General features: G+C 51.7%; 1 long non-coding RNA gene across 1 annotated transcript; it reads right to left on the reverse strand.

Annotated features, from left to right (window-relative positions):
• Positions 1-94: 94 nt before the first annotated feature.
• LOC309666146 lies at positions 95-14,057 on the reverse strand. The gene is made up of 3 exons (XR_014266936.1): positions 6,455-14,057; positions 5,672-5,914; positions 95-5,173 (listed from the first exon to the last, which is right to left on the reverse strand). It is a non-coding gene; the product is annotated as an uncharacterized lncRNA (long non-coding RNA).
• Between the last annotated feature and the right edge of the window lie 5,585 nt (positions 14,058-19,642).

Below are 19,642 nucleotides of genomic sequence, written 5' to 3' on the forward strand. Positions count from 1 at the left end.
TGGCCCCGGGCACGGGAAGAGGGGGTATTCTCCCCCCTCCACCCTCCTTAGTGACACCGCGCCACGGCCCGCCCCCTTCAGGTTATTTATAGCGGTGCTGGGCAGCAACTTCTGCCCAGGCAGCCGGAGAGACCAGACTCTGCTTCCAGTCTGCAGAGAAGGGGTTAATGCCTTTCACCAGCCTGCCACCTTTGCCAGGGCTGTAGCTGCCCACGCTGGGGAGAGAGGAATTGAGAAAGGGAGGCGGGGGTCTTTGTGGTTTTGGCAGAGCACAGAGTGGGCTGGGCGGATCTCATCCCCACCAGGCTTCCCAGCCCTGCTGGCATCTTCTGATTGTCTGGGGAGCTTTTACCACACACCACTGCCCACTGGGACAATCGAAAATTGAACGTGGAGGCCAGATTAAATAATAGTTCTGTGTCAGTGTTCAACTTCTCGATTTTGATAAGTGCCCTATCCACAGGTAAGAGAAAATTCTTGTTCTTAGGGAGTAATATTTAGGGCTAAAGGGATACCATATCTCTAACTTATTTTCAAAGGGTTCAGAAATACACACACACATACACAAATACACATATAGAGAGAAAGAGAACAATAAAACAAGTGAGGTAAAATGTAAATAATCGGTAAATGTGGGCAAAGAGTATGTGGGTATACTTTGGATCATTCTTCCAACTTTTCTATAAATTTGAAATAAAATGCTAAAAAAATATATTCAACAACAACAACAACAAAGGAACAACGACAACAAATGCAGCAATGCCAGACCCCACCCAGAGCTTCTGATGATACAGGCTGGGGCAGGGCCCAGGCATTGATATGTTTTAGTAAATTTCACAGGGATCCTGATATCAGGCAGGGCTGAGCAGTGCTGGTCTCAGATGGGGACAGGTCCAGCCTAGGGCTGGGTCAGGGCTCAGGAGGTGAGGATTCTGGGAACCACTGAAGAAGGCTGTGGAACTGTTCTAACAGGTGGGCCTGGTGCACAGCGTTTAAAAGCTTAAGCAGCAATTCCAATGTTATTAGGATCTGAGGGGAAAGCATTTGAGGAATGTGATTAGTGAGGCACTGAGCTTTTCCTGGAGGGTGCAGACGAGGTGGGTACAGCCCAAGTTCAAGAAACTTAGACACTCTGTTTACTCTGGTCTCTGCCTGGGATACTTTTCTGTCCCTCAGTTCTTCTCCTCCACCTGCTTCCTCCAGGCAGCCCTTCCTGACTGTACCAGCTCCCACATTGGCCTGCCCTGAAATCTCAGGGCCTAAATCTGAGCCCCTGATTCTCCTCGATGTGGACTGTTCTCTTATGACCCCTTGGATGAGGCTGGCCTCCACGCAGCTTGGTTGGGAGGCAGGGGAGGCACTTCTTTTTATTTGTTCCTCCCTTTCTCCTCTGTTGCACAGAGCCTAGCTCCAATGGTGCAGGGGCATTTTTATAGGGAGATCAAAGGAAGAGTTGACCAGATCTCCCCATTCATCTGAAGGTGACAGGGTAGAAACCCCTGAGACAGGATATGGCTTTACTGGACCCAGTCAGATGGGCTTGATCAGAGAGGGCTCCTGGTAGGAAATAAACACTCAGTCGGACTTCGATTGAAGGGTGGGTAGCCTCAGAGCTGATGGGTCATCATGAGGTTCAACAGTTCTTTTCAGCACGTGTTACTGGAGCATCTCCATCACAATGGGTGCTGTTAAGCAGAGAGCAGAGGCTCCGACCTTGAGGCCAGCCTCATTGCCTGTGAAGAGAGTGCCAGCAGAGGGAAGGTGTGTGGACCCTGTGAGATCTGGGCCTGAATAACTGTGATGGGAGCTGTCGGATAGTACAAGGTGCGGGACAGCTCAGGGAGTTGGGGGGGGGGGGTTCTCTGGGGGAAAGTCACTACAGGAGCTCCTTGAATGATTTAAACAGATGGAGAAGGGAGAGATCTTTCCTCCAGATGGAGGAGTTGGGGAGAACAGGAGCAAGGAGCTGGGCAAGCACAGCTGGCTGGGCTGGGTGTCTAGCTGGGGTGGGGACAGTGTAGGGTCAGGCAGTTTAGGACAGGCTGTAAGGAAGCTAGATCTGCTCTAGTTCTAGGAGGGTCTACAGAGCAGGCACATGGGCGCTCGGTCCTGATTCCTCCCTGGTAGGACATTCTGTGTGCGCTTCCCTGGCTTTCCTTGTGTTTCCAAACGGTGCCCTCCTCCAACCTGGAAAGTTCATAGGAGGGCATCTCTTGGACAACTAGAGCTGCATTTTGCACCAAGGTAGGGATTGATCCCCAGGAACCCAGGGGTTTACATCTTCCAACCCCCAAGGGTATGCTTTGCCATTGACGGGCTAGTGCTCCTTTTCCTGGAGGTGAACCAACTCCAGATGTGATTAACTTGGGGCTCCCAGGCATCTCACTGCTGCGGGTCTTCTTTCCCTTTTCTGTCCTGCTTTGCCCCCTCTCTTACCAGTCCCTCCTGGGAGCACCTCCCTTATGAGTGCTGTGTGGGAATTCTCATCTCACCTCTGGGAGTCTAAGGGAACCTAGAAGGTTAGGAGAGTCTGGACTTGGCCCTCCTAAATGTAATGGGTTAAAAACAAACAGCAACAACAATAAGAAACATACAAAAACTTTTGAGCCCCTAAACTGTCCTCTGGACAGCTTTTCTCTGCTTTCAGAGACTGCTGGTGGCAGAAGAAACCCTGCCAGCAGCTATGATCTGGACAAGGCTAATACAAATTGTCATTTATAAGCTTTCTCTTCCTGAGGGCAGACTGGAGCAGAGGAGCCTTTTTATTTATGAAAATGCCTTTATGGCCCTTTTTGGTTATGAAAGGCAAACTGAGGATGGTCTAGAAAGGGAGATGGGTGGTTTGCTTTGTAAAATAAAGCAGTGGAAATTCTGGATTTAGCCTAGTTTGGCATCTAAGTCAGTGAAGGGGTAGAAGGGCTGGGATCTGGGCTGAGGGTTGTCCCAGGGACTTGGAGAGAAAGGGGGAACAAAGACTGCTGGGTCTGAGGAGGGATAGGCTGGAGGGGCTTCCCAGAGGTGTTAATAGTCAGTGAACATTAGTGATGGGGCTGTAATTATTCTCTGCTAACCCCCATCTTCAGAAATAGGCCATCCTACATGACAGCCTGTGCCAGTGGCGCTTGGGGAATGAGGACGGGTGCCTGTGCGTGGATAGAGCTGGAGAGGGGTCAGCAGCTGCAGGAGGGAAGGGTGCTGGACATTGTTTTGTCCAGAATGGCCCTGTCCTTGTGAGCAATCCTCCATCCTCTGCTCCAGTGTTTCTCAACATTTTTTCTTTATAATCATCCCTCCACCCAAAAGGAGCCCTTTTTATATTATTTTCCTAATTGCCCTCCCCCCTATGAAATTTTAATACCACAGACATATTGTATATCTATTTATGTACTGTGGTTCTTTGGAGGGCCATAAACCCTTATAATATCTAAGATTGTTTTGCCTTCCAAGTACCACTTTTTGCCTCCTTGGGGGCAAGATTCTCCTCCCTCCCTGCCCCCACCCTCCCCAGTGCACGTTCTAATTCAGCCACGTGATTGGATTGGCCTATGCAATCAACCAGGCTGGACAAAGGAGAGGGCCTCACCCTACTGAACACAGTTGGTTGGTACAGGAGTGGATGGCTGATCTGAACTGACTCAATCAGAGCCCTTCCCTGGGATTTTTAAACTTTGCATCAAAGAGAAAGACTATTCCTCTTTTGGAGAAACTGACAGGTGCAAAGCACCGCCGTTGACTTGGCTGTTGACTGTTGTCTGGGGAAAGCCAAGCTGAAGGAAAGGGGAGCAGAGAAAAGAGGAGGGGAGAGGGTCCATGCCTGAGCTAGTTTGAAGTGTATTTCTGTTGCTTACCACCCAAGGAATTCTGATCAACACAGAAGGATCAAGAATTGAACAGGAGTAGAATTTAGAGTAAAAGGTGACCAGGAAAGTGGAAGACACCCCATGTCTGGGAACCAGAACTGTTGGGGAGAGCCCGACTTTCTGTAAGTCTAATGGGCTGGAACAGTCAGGTCATTGTGTGTGGTTATGAAAGGAAAGGGTGACTTTGGAGGACTGGGGTTCTTAGGGACACAGGTTGCATGTGTCTCTGAGTGGAAGAGGGACAGGGTTGGATCTGCAATCTAGAATGCTTGCTTGGGCGGCAGGGTGTTCTTGCGTTAGAGCCACAAGTCTGAAGTTAAGGAGAAAGCAAAGTGGCTGGTGCAGCAGCCCGGGCAAGAGATAAGATGGCATCTCAGTCCAGAGTCTGAAGGAAAGGCAGGGGCTGCACCACGCAGGGGGCATTGGCCAGACTCCCTGTCCCGCCTGGCAGGGCCATCACATGGACCCCATCTCTCATTTGGGACTGAGACTGCTCAGACCCATTGCCACAGCAGATGAGGGGGAATGCCCCCTTTATGGCCAGATGACATCTTGTCCCCCAGGTTTATGATGCTATCTCCTTATTTGAGCTGTGGTCACACCCATTTAGCCCCAGACTGCAAAGTATGCTTTTGCGATGCAATTTCAGAACACAATTTTATAGCATTGCTGAAAGAATAGGCATTGATTTTGCTCATTTTTAGTTTTTATTTTTTCTGTTGGTTCTGTGGGATATTACTCTGATCTCTCTCTCTCTCTCTTTTTTTTTTTTTTCCTCTCAAATTCTAGTTCAGGGTGGTCAGATCCAAGTATGAGTTATGATCAGCTCTGTTGTCACTTGGCTCCAAAGAAAAACAAGTCATCATGTTTGATTAATAGGGATTAAGTCAGCTCTGGCAGTTTTTACCTGCTCATCAAGGAGCCTTGAACTTTGTGCCTGGAGAACAGCTGTGGGGCTTGTATTTTCCGGAACCGCTTGGGCTCCGGGGCTGAGTGGCACTTGGGGCCTGGCTCCTGGTTGTCGTGTCTGTGGTTTCACAGCTGCCCCCTGTCTCCTGTGTAGGCTCCTCCTGGGGGCAGATGCCACGGGCTGAGCTGGGCAGAAACCCACGGAGGGGATCCCGAGAGTGGTGCCGGCTGGGCCGCCGCTGTCCCCTGGGAAGGGGTCTGGTCTATGGTGTCCGTCCTGCTCCAGTGCCTCCTGGATGACACATCTCTCTCTACCTTTTCTCCTCAGTTGCTGTACCTGTCAAGTGAAATAACAACACCTACCATGGAGGGTCATTGTGAGGACTGGAGGAGAACACCACTTCCTGGAAATGTGAGGGAATATTAATCATGGTCACTCTGTTTCTTCACATTCAAAGTCAACAAACATTGAGGACCCATTATGTGCAAGATCCTGTGCAAGGCGTGACTGTGGGTGCCTAGCACGGAGTAGGTTCCTAACAAATGTTTGTCGAATGGACAAAGGAATGGGGATGACCACGGGAGGCTTGGAGTAAGAGGCTTGAACAGAGGGATTTGAGAACGCCCTGACACAACGGGCAGACTCTGAATGTTTCCACCCAAGTCTGCCTTTCCTGGGCTCCTGTAAGAGCACTAGGCAGGAAGGCAGAGGACATTCGGTACAAATTCAATCGTTATTGAGCACCTATCAAGTGCAGGGTGCAGGGAGAGAAGACACAGCGGCTGTCCCAGCATGGTGGCAGGGACAGACCAGTAATCAGACAAGGGCTGTGAGGGCCAGTGAGTGTGGACTCACCAATACCACCCAGCCCCCCGGGTGGCAGAGGATGAGCAGAGCTCACCTGTGTGATGGTGGAGGTGTGGAGGCCAGTGGAGGGGCGGTCAAGGTGCAGGGAGGGTCTCCCAGAGTGAGTGAGAAAGAGACAGGCTCGGGGACCGCCGGGAGGCTGTCGGCGTGGAGTCAGTCATGGATGGGCGGTGGGGCCACTGAGGTGAGGCTGAGCAGTGGCCAGAGCCCCGGCCAGGGGGCATGTGGCCTGGGTAAGGCAGGCACTGGCGGAACTGGTGACATGGTCACATCGGCACTGTAGAAAGAACAGAGTGGACGGTGGCTTGGCTGGGACATGCCCCAAAGGCAGGAGACAAGTTGGGTGGCTCTAAGGATAGGAAGGGGTGGTGGCCTGAGTTCTGGTCCTGATGCTGCTCCGCAGAGAACATCGGAGCTGGAAGGAACCTTAACAGTCACTCCGTTCCCATCCCCACTTTACAGGTGACAGCAGGCCCAGTGAGGGCCCTGCAGGAAGGCTGCCCCTTGACTGTACCACCGGCCCGTCCCCTCCCCACCTCTGCCTGCAGAGTGAGATGAGCCCACATCACAAGTCCCTTCCTCTTCTCCTGGGCCAGGCTGCTTCTGCTGTGGGGTAACTTGTGGGTCGGCCCCCCAGAGGGCAGGAGCCCGAGACACAGCTTAATAAAAGGTGGGTGGTCTGTGAGGTTGATGGGGCCTGGATTCAGCCCTTTGCTGCCAAAAGTCAGGCCCAGTGGCTAGGCAGCTTGGGAGTATCGACTGAACTTGCCCCAAGCCTGCATTGGGAGGAAGGGTCCAGTCCTTCTGCGGGACTTACCGGCTGTCTGCCCTTGGCCAAAAGCTTCACCCTCTGAGCCTCAGGCTTCTCATCTGCCAAGTGAGGATAAGGCTGTCTCTGTGGTTGGGGTGCCTTACATGACCCCCAGGTCATGGAAGAGTCTGGAGAAGTTCAGATTCCCAGGGGGCTGGTCTCCCTGTCGGGGTCCCTGGTCTCTGTTTGGCCACTCTCCACACTGGGGGTTGATGGCCTTCCGGGCAGACACTCTGATAACTTCCTGGCCCAGTGGGGGGTGGCAGTTCTGCTTTGCTCCCTCGGCCAGAGCCAGCCGATCAGTGATGTGGGCTAAAATCCACTTCCTTCCACCCTGATCTCCTTTTCGCCACCGTCCTCAGCTGTGCCTGGAACAAGACAAGTCCCTGAAAACAACAAATTAGGGGACTTGGAGGTTATGACCGCTAAAGACTTGCACCTGCTAATTCACCCCCTTTCACCTTCCCAAGACACACAGAAAATCATCAGCAGTGCCAAAGGCTAGACATAAGCCAGAAGCAAGGAGACATTTAATCCAAGCTCTAAGAAAGTCCTGAAACAGGACGCCGGCCACTCTGGGCCCTGCTTTCCTGCCAATATGCCTGTGTCCCAACTGTGGGAGGGCTGCTCTCCCCTAGGCCTCTCCCACCCATAGCGTTTTCCATGTGACAACAGCTGTCCTTTGAGATTTAGCTCAAGTTGCTGTAAGCACATTATCCCACATCCCGGGGGAGCTTCAGTGACCTCTCCGGGCGGTCATGTATTCCAGGGAGCTCATGTTCTCATGGTCATCTCTGGTCAGAGTCCCAACTTTTGCTGGCCTCTTGTCCTGCCCTTGTCTCTTCTGTCTGGCTTGCACAGACCCACACATGCATTTCCCCTGAGCCCCTGACCACAGAGCAGGGTGCGGCTACCCCGGCTACGTGGAGGCTCGGCTGTGAAACCCTTCTTCCTCCTGCTGCGCCAAGACCCTTCTGCTCCTGCTGGCTGCGCGTGGATCTGCCGCCTTGAACCTCACGCCTGCCAGGCGCCAGCCCCACTAGCCCCTGCCTGGGGACAGAGGCTATGCAGGGCCCAGCGAATTGCCTGCTGGGTAGTCAGGAGGGAGAACCGTCCTCGTTAGAGGCCCCACAGCAGGGTGCTTCTGGGTGTGTGTAGTGGGACAGCGTCTGTTGTGGATGAGTGTGCCCTCTGGCCACCAGAGAGGCGGGTTCGAGACCGTTCAAATGATCGCCAGCGTGGCGCATTCAGACCACTCTTTCCCTCCAGCCTCTGGCCTGCTGTGACCCGCCCTCACGAGTCTCAGAGCTGCTCTGCCATTTGGCTTTGCCTGTGTTCGTCACGGTTTTCGAGACAAACGGAACCAGTAGGATATGTATACATAAAAAGAGATTCATTTTAAGGAATTGGCTCGCGCAGCTGTGGGAGGGCGGCAAGGCTGAAGTCCATAGGTGAGCTGGCAGGTTGGAAATTCAGGTGAGAGTTTGTATTGCAGTCTTGAGTCTGAAATCTGCAGGGCAGGGCAGGCAGGCTGGAAATTCAGGCAGGGTCTCCACGTGGGAGTCTTGAGGCCGAATTCCTTCATCTTTGGGGAAACGTCAGCTTCCCCTGATTGGACGAGGACCACGCATACTAGGAAGGTAATCTGTTTTACTCAAAGCCTACTGGTTTAAATGATTAAAATCTAAAAGACACCTTCATAGCAACATCTCAATGGGTGTTTGAGCAAGCAACCGGGCACCATAGCTTAGCCAAGTTGACACATAACATTAACCGTGGCACAGCCCTACACCTGTCTATTTTGTGGGCCTGGATGTCTGAACCCCAAGTGTGGGCTTGATTTTGAGATTTTCTGGGAGCCTCCTGGTTCACACGTAAACACCCAATGCTACTAGTTGGGCTAAAAGGAGGGGTGCCCAGCTCCCTCTAGTGGGTATCACAGAAGCTTGGGCATCTAATATGTCTGTATGAGAGGACAGAACCATTTGTTAGACACGGATAACTCTGGGTCACAGATAACTCACAGTTAATCATGGGTCAACGATTTCTTACTTTTTCCTTTGTGCTTTTCGGTATTTTCCAAAACTTTACAAGGGTATATATTCCTTTTTAATATTAAGAAAAAATGCATTTTAAAATGTAGGAATTACTTATGGCTTGTTCTGGGGGTTGAGAAGGGGTTTCCCTCAGCCCTGCAGTTTGGTTGGGTGAGTCTGGGCATTTAAGGAAGGCTGCTGTGGAGGAGACCACAGGGATCCTGACCCCTGGGCAAGAGCCTACCCCCATTGCACTGAACAGGCTCATGGTTTGCGGATCTAGTTGAAGACTTGGGGGCCGAAGGCTGCAGGGGGAGTGAGGGCCCTGGGTTAATTCAGGGCCTGGACTCTGGGGTACCTGCTTGCTCCCCACATAGAAGCTCCTAGGGAGTGGTGAGTGAGGGGATACTGAGAGAGCTGATTTTGGGTCAGATGGGGACAAAATGCAGAAATCAAACCCCAGCCAGGATTTGTAGTCTTGGCAGGAGTCAGAGAAGAGGTCAGCCCCTCTAGGACTGCTGGAGGCCATGCTCTGTAGACAGCTTGCAGGTGAGCTGTGACCAGCGTTTCACCCCAGATTGTCTTCTCAGCAACCTTGACCCCTGTGGTCACTTGGTACGACTTAGTCCTTCCCCGATCCCTTCTGTGGGCCCAGCCCTGTGTCAGCCTTCCTCAGGGAGGATGGGAAGAGGTGACCCAGGCTGATCCAGGGGGATGAGTCGTGGGTGGGAGGAGAAGCAGAGGAAAAATCCAGCCCCCATTCTCGGTAGGCTGACTCCTCCACAGTCAAGGAACAGCCCAGGCTGGGGTAGAGGAGGCTGCGAGCATGTTGAGGAGGGGTGGAGGCCATGGGCGCTGGAACAGTCTGGGAAGGAGAGGAGATGGGGACCCGAGGATGGATACACTTAGACAGTGGAGGGAGGAAGGAAAAGAAAGTCATTCCTGTTGCTTTGTGTTCAGGGAAGCTCATCACACTGTTCTTATAAGGAAGCATATTTCATGAGGAAGTGAAATCCCACACTTGAACCCTTGACTTCTGCATTTCCAAATAGTGGGCTTTGTGATTTACCAAGAATTATAATAATAACAGCTGATGCGTATGTATTTTGAACATAACGTAAATACCATCACAGGTGGTCCCCAAAATTGATTCTAATTCGTTTGCATGTACAGTATGGACTTATAGAATCCTCGCAGAACCTTACTGTTGTCTGTGTTTTAGGGATGAAGAAACTGAAGCACAGAGAGATTAATTAACGGGCCCATGGTCACAGAGCCAATAAGTGGTGGCCCCGGGAGTCGAACCCAAGCAATGTGGGTCAGGAGGTCATGCTCTTCGCCACCATGCTAAGGTGTCTTTCTTCAGGAAGGGTCACCTAAGGTCTACAGGTTTTTAGAAATACCTCTCCTGTTTTCCCGGGGTTTCCTGTGAAGTGAGAACCTCAGCTCTCCCGGTACACAGCCCTCCCACTGCATTTCAGAGCCCACCTGGGCATCAACCATCTGGCCCCCTGGCTGGTCTTACCAGGAGGCTGTTTGTAAAGGGAAATTGGAATTTCACTCGAAAGCTTTTTCCTTCCTTAAGGATAGTACTCTCAAACTGAGCACTGGAGCCATTGATTCGGTGATAATAGGAGGTATTTGTGCTGAGAGCTGCATCTCCTGGCACGACCTGCTAATGTTCTCTTTGGTATATAGAATATTGACAAAGGAAATTCTACTTGTCCTGCATTTCCCTTGGCTGCTTGGGAAGAAGGAGAAATTGGTTTTTGAACGTAACGTAAATACCATCACAGGTGGCCCCAAATATTGATTCTGTGCAGGGTCTTATATGCGCATAGTAGGGGCTCAATGGACATTGATTAAAGCCACACTGCCTACTGCATTCCACTTGTGTGACTGTGGGCGAGTTCCTTCAATTCTCTGGGTCACAATTCCCTTTGTAAAGTGGAGCTCAGAACAGTACCTGTTATAGTTCCTACCTCCTCCGATGGCTTTGAAGACGACATTGGTTAATCAAGGTAGAGAGGGGACTTCAGTGCCTGGACTGTGGTACACTCTCAGTGGGTCTAGCTGCTGCGACAGGCTTTACATGGGACAGTGAGTGGAAAATGTGGTCAGGATGGAGGAGGTCACACTGGTGATCCAGACCAGAAGTGACATTGATCTTTTACAAAGGTTTGTGTTATGATGAAAGTCTAGTGATAATTGGCAAATTAATATACAAAATAGAGAGCTTTGCAGGGGACTTTAGAGAACATCTAGTTGAACATGTAGTTTGATTTCCCTCTTTGTAGATGTGGAAACTGAGGCCCAGTGAGGGGAGGGGTGTGCTCGGGCACTCGCAGAGATGGGACTCACGTCCCTCTGGATGGGAGGCTGTACTGCTTCTCCAGATTCACTTGTCTGTCCATGACTGTGAACTGATCAGAGGTTTGAAGGTCAAAGAATCAACAGATTGCCTTTGGGAAAAGGCAAACACAAGTTAGCAAGTTTGGCACTGTGGTAGTGCCAGGATTCACCTAGGGAGGGACAGCAGCCATCGGTTTAATAAGACCTATTAACTCATGTGACTAGTTAACCAGGGAATTCTTTCCCAGAGGATCTCACCATGATTTCTGTCCTGGCCATTGACGTCTGAACCTATGGGGCAATATGCATTTTCTAGATCATTGGAAACACAGTGATGACATTGCAGGGTCCAGAGACGCCTTTCTGTCCAGTTCATAGGGTGGGAAAATGACACCCAGAGAAATCTTATTTGTCTCTTAGCTAGTTGGTGATAGATTGAAAAGCAGAACCCAGAATCGCTGACCTCCCAACCAGGAATCCGACTGCAAGAAAATAGTGCTTCTCAGCAAGCCTCCTCTTACTGGCTTTCCCAGTAGCAATGCTTTAAAAAGTATTTCAGAAAATCCCCCAGCTCTGGCCCTTATTAAGGATGGAGTCTGTAGACATAGGAAAGAGGATTTAATGCTCACCCAGATTTGAGAATTGTAGACGCACAGTGAGGGAGGGAGATGATTCTCCAGAGGGAGGTAGAGTTAGGCTCTTGGTCATCTTTGGCTGTGACTGGCCCTGAGAGTGAGTTAGAGGGTCCATCCTAGTGCTGCTCAAAGTGGTGGGGGGTATCCGTGGATGCTGTCAGTTTGTAAACTTTTGGCTATTGGCCTGCAGTGAATATAGAAATTGAGAGTAAGCGTGTGGAAACTTTTATGGCAATTAGCAGAGTAGTTTTATGCTTGTTGAATCTAATAATAAAACATATATTTTGTGTATCTTTATGGTTTATTTCATTTTTTTCTAGAAGTCTATTTTTATTGTACAGCCTTTGGGGGCACCCTCCTCCAGGCTGCTTTCCTTGACCATCCTGGGCCCAGTGATCTCCCCACTCCTGTGCTCCCCCTGAGTCTGAGCCTCAAACTCCTGCCCTGGCTCTCTCCTCAGCTTGGTTTCTTCTCACTTGCACACATGGGTATTCATAAACACTAATTTTAAAAATTATGTTTCATAACATAAGAAACACCCAAATATATTATCATTATTAAAAATAAAAATACGAGAGATAGACAGCCCCCTTGGCCCTCTCAGTTCCATCAACCTCCCCAGAGAACACGTTTTATCAGTTTCCTGAGTTCCTTTTCACACCTTAAATTTTTCATTTATGCTTGAAATTTTGTACTTCTATTTCTTCTGTGGGTGTTTACACAAATGTCGTACTGTGCAGATGCACTTTCACTGAACAATATGTCTTAGAGATCTTTCAGTATCAGCACTTATGTGCTATGTGTCATTTATGTATGTCGTCTATGTATATCATCTATGCTACGGCATGAATATGGCATAAAATACCATCCATGGTAATGGGCCTTGTGTACCAGAGGGGGGTACAGTGCCCTTGTTAACGGAAGTGTGCTACGTTTCCAGAGTTTCACTGTTATTGACTACACTGCAGAGAACACTTTTGCATGTGCCTCTTTGTGTAACATGTGCGAGTATTTCCCTGGGATACAAACTCCGACGTGGGATTGCTGAATTGGAAGATACAGACATTTTGTATTTTAATAGATGCTGTTAAATTGTCCTCCAAATTGCTGGATTCCCAGCACCTGAGACCCCAAATATGTCCTATTCGTGTCTAGAGCAGTTATTATCAATCTTCATTTTGCCAGTCTGATAAACAGGAAGGTGAATCTCATTCTTGCTTTAATTTGCATTTCCCTGATTACTCACAAGGCTAAGCATATTTTCTTATGTTTATTAGCCATTTGTAGAGGAAACACTCACTGAATGAATTAGGTGCTGAATAAAGATACTGTGAAAGGAGGAGAAGAGTAACGCAGCTTGGGGCAGATTGCTCCGTGAAGTCCAGGTCACCAGGCTGGTCCAGGAGGGATGCTCACAGGACCTGGCTGGGGTGCAGGGTGAGGATGGCATTTCTGACACTTAGAACAATAGAGTCACACAGTCAAAGACCAGACTGGGACCTGAACCCGAGGCCTCCTCAGCTCATGGGATCTCACCCTAATTGGTGTCCCTCATTATAGGATCTGTCACTGTTTGTACTCAGGAACCTAACAGATGTAGGTAGGGAGGATTGTAGTCTTTTGGCTACGATTCATTTGTTATCCATTGTTGCAAACTACCCCAAACGTAATGGTTAAGACAACAGCAATCTTGGTTTGCTCATGCTTCTGCAATTCGGGGAGGGCTCAATGGGGACAGCTCAGTTGTCGATGGCCAGCTCCATGAGTTGTCTGCTGGGTCTAGATCATTCAAGAAGGCTTCTTCATTCACATAGCTGGAGCCTGGGCCAAGATGGCTGGACCAGTTGGGGCCTGGGTGGGCATCGTGCTGCATGGCCTTTCCAAGTGGCTTTGCTGAGCCTTCCTGACAGCATGGTGATTTCAGGGAAGTGACATTTTTACCTGGTCATTGGCTCCCCTCAGGATGCACGAGTGAAAGCTGCCGGGTCTTCTTAATGCTCGGATCTGGAAGCCCCGGAATGTCATTGATGCCTCATCCACTGGCTAAATCACAGTCTCAGGGCCAGGGGAGGGGAAATAGATTTCACTAATGTGGAAGAGTGGCACGGGCCTATTGCAAACGAGCATGTGGGTTGAGAGAGATTGTTGTAGCTTTTGGAAACACCATCTACTATACAATTAAAATCCTCTCAAACAGATTGAGAAAAAAGAGGAGAATTTATAAGGATATGGAGTGTCTCAGTGAAGCCCGGGCCAGGAAATGCAGCGGAGGGAAGGTTTGGCTTGGGAAAACCCATCAATAACTCAGACTGCATCCCCCTCACCTCCCTGGGGGCACCAAGGCCTCCTGTGCACACCAGTTTTCTCTGCTTTCTGTGTTCATGGGCTCTATGACGCTGCCTCAGGATAGTGCCCTCAGCCCCCAAGTCCTCAACTTCCCTAGGTTTTTGTGAATCCCAGTTCCAAACCCCAGAGAGTCCGACTGGTCCAGCTCAGGGCAGCTTTTCTCCCAAATGTGGAAAATGAGGCTCACAGATGCCAAAGGTGTTGCCTGACGCCGGAGAGCGGCGGGGTCGGGTTCCTAGCCCTGGAGCCTCCATCTGATCCAGAGCCAAGGCTCACTCCAGGCTGTCCCTGAGCGCGGCCCCCCTCCCCGCCTCCCCCCAAGCCCCTGTCAAGCTCAGACCTCGGGAGCTGACAGCCTCCTCTGGTCCCCGCTCTGAAGGGGCGACATCCTGCCATGCAGGGTGGGTAGGGGGCCACTTAGAGGTGTGATTCATCTAGAGTGAAGGGCTTCAGTCACCCCAGCGGGCTTTCTGCCTTCTCACTGTAGCTGCAGCGTGGGCTGGGAGTGCAGAGTTTCTGAGGCGAGATGCAGAAGGGGGCAGGCAGTAATGCTCACTTCGGAGGCCCCTCGGTGAAGGCAATCCATCTTTCTGGCAGCTCTGATGAGAAGGCTTGTTATATCTCCCTGGGGTGCAGCTGCCTGGCTGGGATGAGACTCCCCAGGGCTGCTTCTGACCTCACACCTTCCCCTACAGTCTATCAAAAACCTGGTCTGTGGTCCCACGTCACCTGTACCACTTTCTCAGCCCTACCCAGGGGCTGGTCTGCTCTAGGTTTCCAGACCCTTCTTCTTCTGTGCAGGTCCTTAGCTGATGTCAACCCACAGCCTGGAATATCCCCTTCCCCCGTTTCTACCTAAGTGTATCCTCTCCACCCTCCATGGCTTGCAGCAAAGGTCACCTCCTCCACAATGCCTTGCTCAGGTTCTCATGGGAACTGTTTCTACCTCCCTTTGGCATCTCTCTCCTTTCAGCTTGGATCACTGGGATTTTGGACACAGGCAGCAAGGCCTGGAACATCCTCATAACATATCATTTATTCATTCAACTATTTATTGAGTGCCCATTCTGTGCCAGGCACAGTTGTAGCACTGGGGAACAGACGAGATGAAAGTCACTGCCTCTGCGGACCTGAGATTCTTTTGAGGGAGGCCGGCAATAAACAAGATGACTGAGTCACGTGTGCGGTGAGTCACATGGAGCAGGTGCTGTGGGGTGAGATGGAGCAGGGGAGGGAGCGTAGAGTGCCAGGGATGGGACAGGATGGGGTGGGGGTCGCCTTCTAAGGTGGGCACGTCACTCACCAGCTGTGTGAGTTTCCGCCAATTTCTTGATTTCAATCCACCAACTTTTAGTTCCCTTGACTGTAAAACCAGAACAAGGGCACCTAGCTCAAGTAGAAAGTCACAGATAATGGAAAGTCAGAGCCTGGCTCATAGTAGGTGCTTCCTAACTGAGCTGTTACTACTACCACCATCATCACCTGCCGACAAGGACTTGAAAGCGAAGTTTGCCCGAATAATCCTCCCTGGGCGGGTAGTGGGGAACAACTCCATCTGATCAGATTCCAGCTCGCCGAAAGGGGCACAGAGTTCTAGAGGGTTCTGTCGCTTTAAGAGGATGAAAGGGAGATAAATCTGCCTCTGCAGTCCCCCAGCTCAGAACACTTAAACTGACTCCCTTTCATGATTTCAGGCAGTCCTCAGCGTGCCCCTGCCGCTCTGCCTGGGAGTTCAGTTTCTAGGAAGAGTTGATTAATTGGGTGTCAGTAATTGGTTTTGGCTGCTGGATGGGGGAGGTCACAGATTCTGTGGGGGGGAGTGCTCTGCGAGCGGGATGCACGTAGCAAGGTGGCTGGAGCCCTCAGCTGGGAGGGAGGCGTGGGTCCTCTTTCCTCTGTGTGTGTGTGTGTGTGTGTGTGTGTGTGAGAGAGAGAGAGAGAGAGAGTGAGAGAGAGAGAGAGAGAGTGAGAGAGAGAGAGAGAGAGAGAGAGAGTTCCCACTTCTCCTCCCTGGGCCTCTGCCAGGACAACATGGGGTGTTTCAGCAAGGTGGGCCATCACGTGGAGAGCCTGCAGGTGAGGTGGGACACATCCTCCTGGTAGGCAGAACTTGGCCTTCTAGGCTCCAAGAGTCCCCCTGGCTTCTTCCACCTACAAGGTCTCTTGACCATGGGGTAGCCAGCAACTGGGCCAGAGCCACTGCCATTGGCAGGCCTGGGGCACAGACCATTGGGTCCTGCTCTGCAGTGGGGACCCGGACCCCATGGCCTCTCTCAGGCCCACCTGGTGCCAGGACTCGAGTTAATGCTCACCGAAAGAGCCCCTTCTCCCTGAGGAAAATTGCTGCCGAGGGGGGATAAATTTAGGACTCCAGATGGTTTCTCAACCACGCAGAAGCAGGGCTCAGCCTGGCGTCTGTTGATATTTTTCAGTTACATAACGTAATTCTACCTTGAATTTGCATAGCCCTTTTTCTTTTCTTTTAGAAGCTCTGTCCCATCAACCCATTCAACGCCGGCACCTCTTCGCGCAGTGTATCAGCCAAAGCCTTCTTCCCGCTCTCCGGATGATCAGCGGAGGCCCCTCAGCAGGTCAGAGGAGCCTGGGCCGCACTGAGCCGTCCATACAGACAGCCCCACCCCGATAGAGAAACAACTCAGTGTGGGTGAGGCCTACTTATCCCCATACCTCCCTCACCCCATGGTGTGGACAGTGCTCTGGGCCCAGAGAGCGTGAGCGCAGGGCAGAGGGGTAACGCAGCTCGCCACTCAAAAGCCAATAAAGAGGCCAGATTGGTGGAAAGGAAAATTTGCTTTATTTTGGATGCAGGCAACCGGGGTCGGGGGCGTGGGTGGAGGGCGGACGCCTGTCCAAAGGCCGACTCCCCCCATGACAATCAGGGGGCAAGAGCTTTTATAGACGGAGGGAGGGGTCTACGTGCAGAAACAGCACAGTCAGCTCTGACAGGCATCTTGAACTTGGTCATCGGTGGTCTGACCAGCGTCATCTTGACTGTTTTAGGTACAGTTAGTCTTCGGTTCCAGGGTCGGTTTGTTCCCGTTTCCCTGAGGCCAATTTTTGGAATTGTGGCAGCTTGTGTCGTGGCTACAGCCTGGTCATCATGTAGTTAACTTCTTCCACCCGGTGGAGGTTTCAGTATCTATAAGACAGCTCACAGGAGATGGCTCAGAATATTATCTACAGCCCTCGAGAAGGAACTAAAGGTCCTTGACTATGCTTAATGACTGAACTATTATTATTTAGTCTTGTTGGACGGTTTTCCTTTGTTTTTGCATTTTCTCACTTCTCTGATTAAACTTATTCTTTGGCTAAAGTTTTTCCACAGACAAAAGGCAGGTGGAGGTCATGGGGCGGGGACAAGGGCCATAGGGCCCTGCTGCGCTTCAGAGGGATTCTGCAGCCGGAAGCCAGGACGCCCACCAGGGCTGCAGCCGGAGCGGCATAAGCAGAACGGCCTGGTGCTCAGGCGTCTTCAGGGGACCCACCGGTTCACACACAGCCTGAGCGCTGGAGTCATGCACATGCTGGATTCGGTTTTAATTTATTTGCAGGTGAATCTCTCTCCCAAGGCAGGAGGAGGGGAGCACAGTCTCTTTTTAATTATTCGGGGCATTATTTACAAAGCCCTCTGAGCAGAGGCCCTGGCAGAGGGTGATTCTGATCTCCCTTCTGGACTTTTCTTCCACAATTACTCGCCCAGGCTGAGCCCAGTCGCCTCCCCACTTCTGCTGCTCCCCTCTCCCCTCTCCTTGCACCCCGCTGCTTCCTGCCTTGATGAACAGAGCTTTGGTGGCACCACCGAGCCCAGTCTTAGGCCCGGGCAGGAGTGGCCCCAGGGCGACAGCCAGTCGCCCAGGCAGAGACACGGCCCCCTCAGCGGGCCTTGAAGCCTAAGTCTGATCATGTCACTTCTCTGCTCAAGGGTCTGGAATGGCTCTCAACTCACTCAGAGGAAGGGCCTGGGCTTTTCAGTGGCCCTCAAGGCTCTCCACACACACAGGTACGTGAACACACACACGCACAGAGGCCCGCATGAACAGCACACCATTCATGCACAGATCTGCAGGCACATGTCCCTGGTGTGCACAAACACAGACCCTTGCACGAACAACACGCACACAGAGGCCTGCATACACACACACACACACACATGCACACACACGTGCACACAGAGGCCTGCACACACACACACATACGCACGCACACGCACGCACACACACACACAGAGGCCTGCATACACACACACACACGCACGCACACACAGAGGCCTGCATACACACACACATACGCATGCACACACCTGCATAGCCTGCACCTGGAACTTGCCAGCCGCTCTCCCTTCTCAGGGTCCTTACACCTGCTGTTCCCTCTGCCTGGGAGGCACTTGTCCTGATACCTGTGTGGCTCCCTCCCTCACCTCCTGCTTCAAATGTCACTGAGGCCCTCCCTGGCTGCCCTGCAGTGGACACCGCTGTGCCCCACCAGGTCACCTGCCTTTAGGCTGGTACACCGTGGAGATGAGTTGGAGAGGAGAGGCCTCGGATCCTTGGAGGAGACCCGGGGCAACACCTTCCTTCCACTACCTCATGTCAGGGAGGGGTGACACATGACACTCAAGGCCACACAGCTGATGAGAGGTTCAGCTGCGCCTGGAATCCAGGCTTTCCAACTCCTGGCTAAAACTCTGGGGCACAGGGTTACCACCCAGCTTCGTACCCTCAGGCTGCTCCCCTCTCCTGGAGTCTCAGTTTTGCCATCTGTGAATTGGGTGGTTGTCTCCATGGCCTTTGAGGGGCCTGCCTTCACTGGGACTCCCCTTTCCTGCCAGCTCTTGGGAAGGATAGACTCTGGGCGGGTTCCATCCATGGTGTCCTTCTCCCAACCACTTTGGGATTCCGTCCCACCTTTCTACTCCCCAGCTCACCGGCCCCCAGCACCACAATGCAGGAGCAAGGGGGTCATTTGACTGTCTGAAAGCCAAATGGTGGGCTCTCTTAATGGATTTCAGAAGCTTTCTGCCTTTGCTGCCACAGTAGAAAAGATTTTCTTCTTTGTGGAATTGAAGGAAATACAAGCAGTTATGCCTTTTGAGGTCTAAAACGAGCACTATAACCCCGGGTGAGAGGCGGGGCGGGTAAATTACTGGCCGGCAGAATAGACAGTGGCCGTCTTTCTCAGATCCAGAAGTTATCATTACAAAGAGAAGTTCATTGTTTTCTTTTCAGCCTAGTGGGTAGGCTACCAACAACAGCACGAAGTGGATTTCTCCCTGAATTACTGATGTGCACTCCCACTGTCTGTAGCCATTCGGCCCCCGTCGGGTCTCAGCTGGGCCAGCCTCTCCAGCAGGAGCAGCTGCATCTGCAAAGTAAGGATTTCCCGGCCATGTTCCCTCTGGGAAAGCCTCTGACCCTCCCTCCACCATGGCCACAGAGAAGCACGTCACCCTCCTTCACTCCTGGCCCTCCCCTTCCCGAGGAAGAGGCGTCAGGAGTCCTGACATGCCAGACCCTATTCATTCAGACCCTTCAGCCTCTTATCCGCTGGTCCGGCACCCACCAGCCACCCAGCCTTCCTGAGCTGGGTGCCCCACCCCTGCCCACCTTCCCACTGCCATTGATCACACCAGTCTCTTTGCCAGGATGATCAGCCCTAGACCGGCCCCTCTGCCTGTGGAAACCCCTCCAAGCCCACGCCAGCCCCTGCAGGAGCCCTTGATGACTCTCCCATGCTCCTTTCCCTCTCTCCTGGTGCTCACCCTGGCTGTGCCCCCTCTCAGGGGCAGCCAGCCACACCCATGTCAC

Source organism: Balaenoptera physalus, assembly GCF_965194825.1.
Source record: "Balaenoptera physalus genome assembly, chromosome: 8".
Taxonomy (NCBI): Eukaryota; Metazoa; Chordata; class Mammalia; order Artiodactyla; family Balaenopteridae; genus Balaenoptera; species Balaenoptera physalus.